This window comes from Martes martes, assembly GCF_963455335.1.
Source record: "Martes martes genome assembly, chromosome: 2".
In the NCBI taxonomy this organism is placed as follows: domain Eukaryota; kingdom Metazoa; phylum Chordata; class Mammalia; order Carnivora; family Mustelidae; genus Martes; species Martes martes.
Genome location: NC_137889.1, coordinates 80,427,012 through 80,431,912, shown reverse-complemented (window position 1 = coordinate 80,431,912; position 4,901 = coordinate 80,427,012). Strand labels below are relative to the sequence as shown.

The following is a 4,901-nucleotide window of genomic DNA, read 5'->3' as shown; positions in this document are numbered from 1 at the left end:
TTAGAGTTTGAGTTTCTTTTCTGAGAGGTTCTAACTATTTATAAGGATGGATATTTCATGAGTTTACTTAAACTGCTATTTTTTCCAAAAAACAAGAAGAAATGTACTTAAAAAATGTAATAACTCATTCTGTTTTACAATTACCATTTGGGTACATTGAAATCTTTCATAATTAGCAGGATCTTAGTGATCTTAATTTTCCTTAGCTTTATCCATTTTGCTATATTATCACTCTAGGAACTATTTCAACATTACTCAACAGCTATTCCCAACTATGCTAGAGAAGACAAAATAATAATAAAACAATTTGGAATTGCCTAGAAGGTTGATTCAATAGTAAAATAAATCATCATTATTACATCATTTTTCTACTATTTTATTGTATTGTTCAAAGCACTGCATCATCTTGTAAGAAGGTATAAAAAAATCTGGAGATATGATTTTCATAGTTTTTTATTAAACCTTTTATTAATCACTGGTGAAAATTCAGAAATTTCATATTTTGTTCCATAATGGCAAAGAAAAGAAAACTGATAGAAGAAAACACTTCAAAAGTATTAGAAAAATCAAAAAAATAAATGCAAAAAGACACTAGACTTTAATGATGATGGTGAAATTTATCACACAAGTGGAATACCAGATGATGAGCATTTATTTATTTATTTATTAGAGATTTTATTTGTTGTTTTTTAAGTAATCTGTACACCCAATGTGGAGCTTGAATTCAAAACTGTGAGATCAAAAGTCGCATGCTCTACCAACTGAGCCAGCGAGGCAGCCCCAAATGAGTCTTTAGATGATGATATCCTAACTTTTCTCACACTCAAGAATTGATAATTCAACAATATATATTCAAAGACAAAAAGGAAATATGGTATTCCTATCTATTCAACAGGAATGACTTTATTATTCAATATTTTACAACAAGAACCCAAGTCATCCAAAACACATGTCATGCATTTTGTCATCTTTTTTGATATTTGCATCATTTATAGTTGATATAGTTTGAAGTCAACAAATGCTAAAGGCAATGTATATGCAAAGATGACTGGAAGGAAATCATGGTGTAGGAGGAAAAACTGATTGAATTGCTAGATCTTTTTTCCTCCAGTTTTACTGAAATACAGTTGACATACATTATATAAGTTTAGGAAGTCCAATGTGTTTAAATTGCTAGTTCTAATTGTTGTTTATAAATCTAAATATGAAAATATTTTATAGCTAAGAAGATGGTTATCTTCTTTTCAACAAGATTTCAAGCCACCTATATTTTCAAAAGTATTTTTGTTGATTCAAGGGCAAGAAGCAACAAAAGTAAGAATAAACTAGAACAATAGAGATGTATTTTTAATTTGGAATCAATATTTATGAGATGATTTTATTCCTGGTTCATACACATTGATCAGTAGTTGTATGTAAAGGATATGGTTTGGGGTATGTAGCCTCAGTTGGTAGAGCATGAGACTCTTGATCTCAGGGTTGAGCCCCATGATGGGCATAGAGATTACTTAAAAAAAATGGCCCACTTTCCGCCCATGGACGCCGCTGAGTAAGCATCATTAAAGTCTCCCCTCCCACCAACGTCATGTCTAAGTCAGAGTCTCCCAAAGAGCCTGAACAGCTGCGGAAGCTCTTCCACGGAGGTCTGAGCTTTGAAACAACCGATGAGAGTCTGAGGAGCCATTTTGAGCAATGGGGAACACTTACGGACTCTGTGGTAATGAGAGATCCAAACACCAAGCACTCCAGAGACTTTGGGTTTGTCACATATGCCACTGTGGAGGAGGTGGATGCAGCCACGAATGCAAGGCTACACAAGGTGGATGGAAGAGTTGTGGAACCAAAGAGGGCTGTCTCAAGAGAAGATTCTCAAAGACCTGGTGCCCACTTAACTGTGAAAAAGATTTTTGTTGGTGGCATTAAAGAAGACACTGAAGAACATCATCTAAGAGATTATTTCGAACAGTATGGGAAAATCGAAGTGATTGAGATCATGATTGACCGAGGCAGTGGCAAAAAGAGGGGTTTTGCTTTTGTAACATCTGATGACCACGATTCTGTAGACAAGATTGTCATTCAAAAATACCATACTGTAGGGGCGCCTGGGTGGCTCAGGGGGTTAAGCCTCTGCCTTCGGAAGCTCAGGTCATGGTCTCGGGGTCCTGGGATCGAGCCCCGCGTCGGGCTCTCTGCTCGGCGGGGAGCCTGCTTCCTCCTCTCTCTGTCTCTCTGCCTACCTGTGATCTCTGTCTGTCAGATAAGTGAATAAAATCTTTAAAAAAATTAAAAGAAAAAAAAAGAAAAAGGAAAAGAAAAATACCATACTGTGAATGGCCACAACTGTGAAGTAAGGAAAGCACTCTCTAAGCAAGAGATGGCTAGTGCTTCATTCAGCCAAAGAGGTCGAAGTGGTTCTGGAAACTTTGGTGGTGGTAGTGGAGGTGGTTTTGGTGGGAATGACAACTTTGGTCACGGAGGAAACTTCGTGGTTGAGGTGGCTTTGGTGGCAGTCGAGGTGGTGGAGGATATGGTGGCGGTGGGGATGGCTATAACGGATTTGGTAATGATAGAAGCAACTTTGGAGGTGGCGGAAGCTATAATGATTTTGGCAATTACAACAATCAATCCTCAAATTTTGGACCCATGAAAGGAGGCAATTTTGGAGGCAGAAGCTATGCCCCTTATGGTGGTGGAGGCCAATACTTCACCAAACCACGAAACCAAGGTAGCTCTGGTGGTTCCAGCAGCAGCAGCAGCTACGGCAGTGGCAGAAGGTTTTAATTACTGCCAGGAAACAAAGCTTATTAGCAGGAGAGGAGAGCCAGAGAAGTGACAGGGAAGCTACAGGTTACAACAGATTTGTGAACTCAGCCAAGCACAGTGGTGGCAGGGCCTAGCTGCTACAAAGAAGACATGTTTTAGACAATACTCATGTGTATGGGCAAAAAAACTCGAGGACTGTATTTGTGACTAATTGTATAACAGGTTATTTTAGTTTCTGTTCTGTGGAAAGTGTAAGGCATTCCAACAAAGGGTTTTAATGTAGATTTTTTCTTTGCACCCATGTTGTTGATTGCTAAATGTAATAGTCTGATCATGATGCTGAATAAATGTGTCTTTTAAAAAAAAACAAAAAACCAACCAACCAACCAAACAAACAAAAAACCAAAACAAAAATGGCCCATTTAGGATAATGTTTCTATAATTGCAGAAAAATATAAGATAAAAACTTGAATTTGCTATATTTAAATTCTTTTTTAAAAAATTTATTTATTTATTTATTTATTTATTTATTTATTTATTTATTTGACAGAGAGAGAGAGAGAGAGAACACAAGCAGGGGAAGCAGCAGGCAAAGAGAGGGAGAAGCAGCTCCCAGCTGAGCAATGAGCTTGGGACCCTAGGATCACGACCTGAGCTGAAGGCAGATACTTAACCAACTGAGCCACTCAGGCACCCCACACTGTTTAAATTATTAAAATTTATTTTAAAATTGTTTCACTACCATCCTTTATTTTTGCTTCTTATAAATGATTTGCAAAATGACTTAAAAACATGAAAAAAATAGGGTCCCTGAGTGGCTCAGTTGGTTAAGCGTCTGCCTTCGGCTCAGGTCATGATCCCAGGGACCTAGGACCGAGTCCCACATTGGAGTCCCTACTCCGCAAGGAGTCTGCTTCTCCCTCTGCCCGCTCCCACTCATTCTTTCTCAAATAAATAAAATCCAAAGACAATTTTAAAAATATATGAAAAGATAAAGCAGGTCCATTGGTGATTATTGGTATACTGAGGGTTCAACAAGCAGGAGTTTATTTATTTCACATAACAAGCAATAGAGAACACAAAACAGGACCCTCTTATAGACTGCTTTTGGCTTCATATAACAGAAATATTATCTCATCAAATGTGGAATGTCAGCTTAGGGTAGATGTTTTATGGCTCAACAGTATTATTAAGACACAGCTTGTTTCCGCCTCTCTGCCCTGCCATCTCCAGAACTAACTGGTTTCACACCCAGGCTGCTAGTAAGATAGCTGTAGAATTTCATGTAGACAAACAACATTCAAAGGAAGAAACAACAACAACCCACAACTCTCCTTATAGTTCTCGATTAAGAGTGAGAAATCACTCCTTCTCTGGCTCCTTTTCTTCTTTCCTCCTTAGCTAGATTTGCCTCACGGGCTTATTCCTGAACCAGTACCTTGCAAATGTGTTGGAATTACCCTCAGATCATTCAGCTGCTTTGGGGATAATGTCAGTTTACCTGAGGCCTGCTGGCCTAGGGGAGAGATGGACACCTGAACAAAACTGGAGTTCTGTTCGGAAGAAGGGGTAATAGATATTAGGTAGGCTACAGAGTACAAGGCAGTCTAATGGTACAAGCGAAAACTCCTAAACCAACTTCCAGAACATACATTGACTAACTGGAGAGAACTGTCACCAGGACTCAGAACAGAACAGGGTAAGTACGTAAGCCCTTTTACAATTCCTCCTTTCCTGTATTAAATGTTATTCTGTCATCTCCCAAGAATTCTGGATATTGCTTTACTCCCTTCTCTTGATAGCTACATACAGGAACAGCCAACCAATAGATTTTCTAAGATGGAGTGAGTGGGATGAGGCAAATGAGATGTATGGAATTGGGAGACAAGCCACACGACTGAGCTGGAGACTGGGAGTATGACAAACTTATGGGATGAGGCAGTGACCAATGGATGACAGGCAAAAGACGGGGTTTTTGAAGAGGCCTTGAACAGACAAAAAGAGAAATAATGAAACTGGGATAGGAAAGCTGGCTACAGCAATCTCCCCACATTTTGCTGGTCAGGATTTTTGTATGCTTTTAAAATTAAGAGCGAGAGGTGTGGCCAGAACCAGAATGAGGAAGAATGTGGTGTTGA

The 4,901-nt window shown here is 38.7% G+C and overlaps 1 pseudogene across 1 annotated transcript; it reads left to right on the top strand.

Annotated features, from left to right (window-relative positions):
- The first annotated feature begins 1,585 nt into the window (after positions 1-1,585).
- LOC308338823 (heterogeneous nuclear ribonucleoprotein A1-like) lies at positions 1,586-3,007 on the top strand (annotated as a pseudogene). The gene is made up of 2 exons: positions 1,586-2,092; positions 2,327-3,007. The product of its transcript is annotated as a heterogeneous nuclear ribonucleoprotein A1-like (transcript).
- The last annotated feature ends 1,894 nt before the right edge of the window (positions 3,008-4,901 follow it).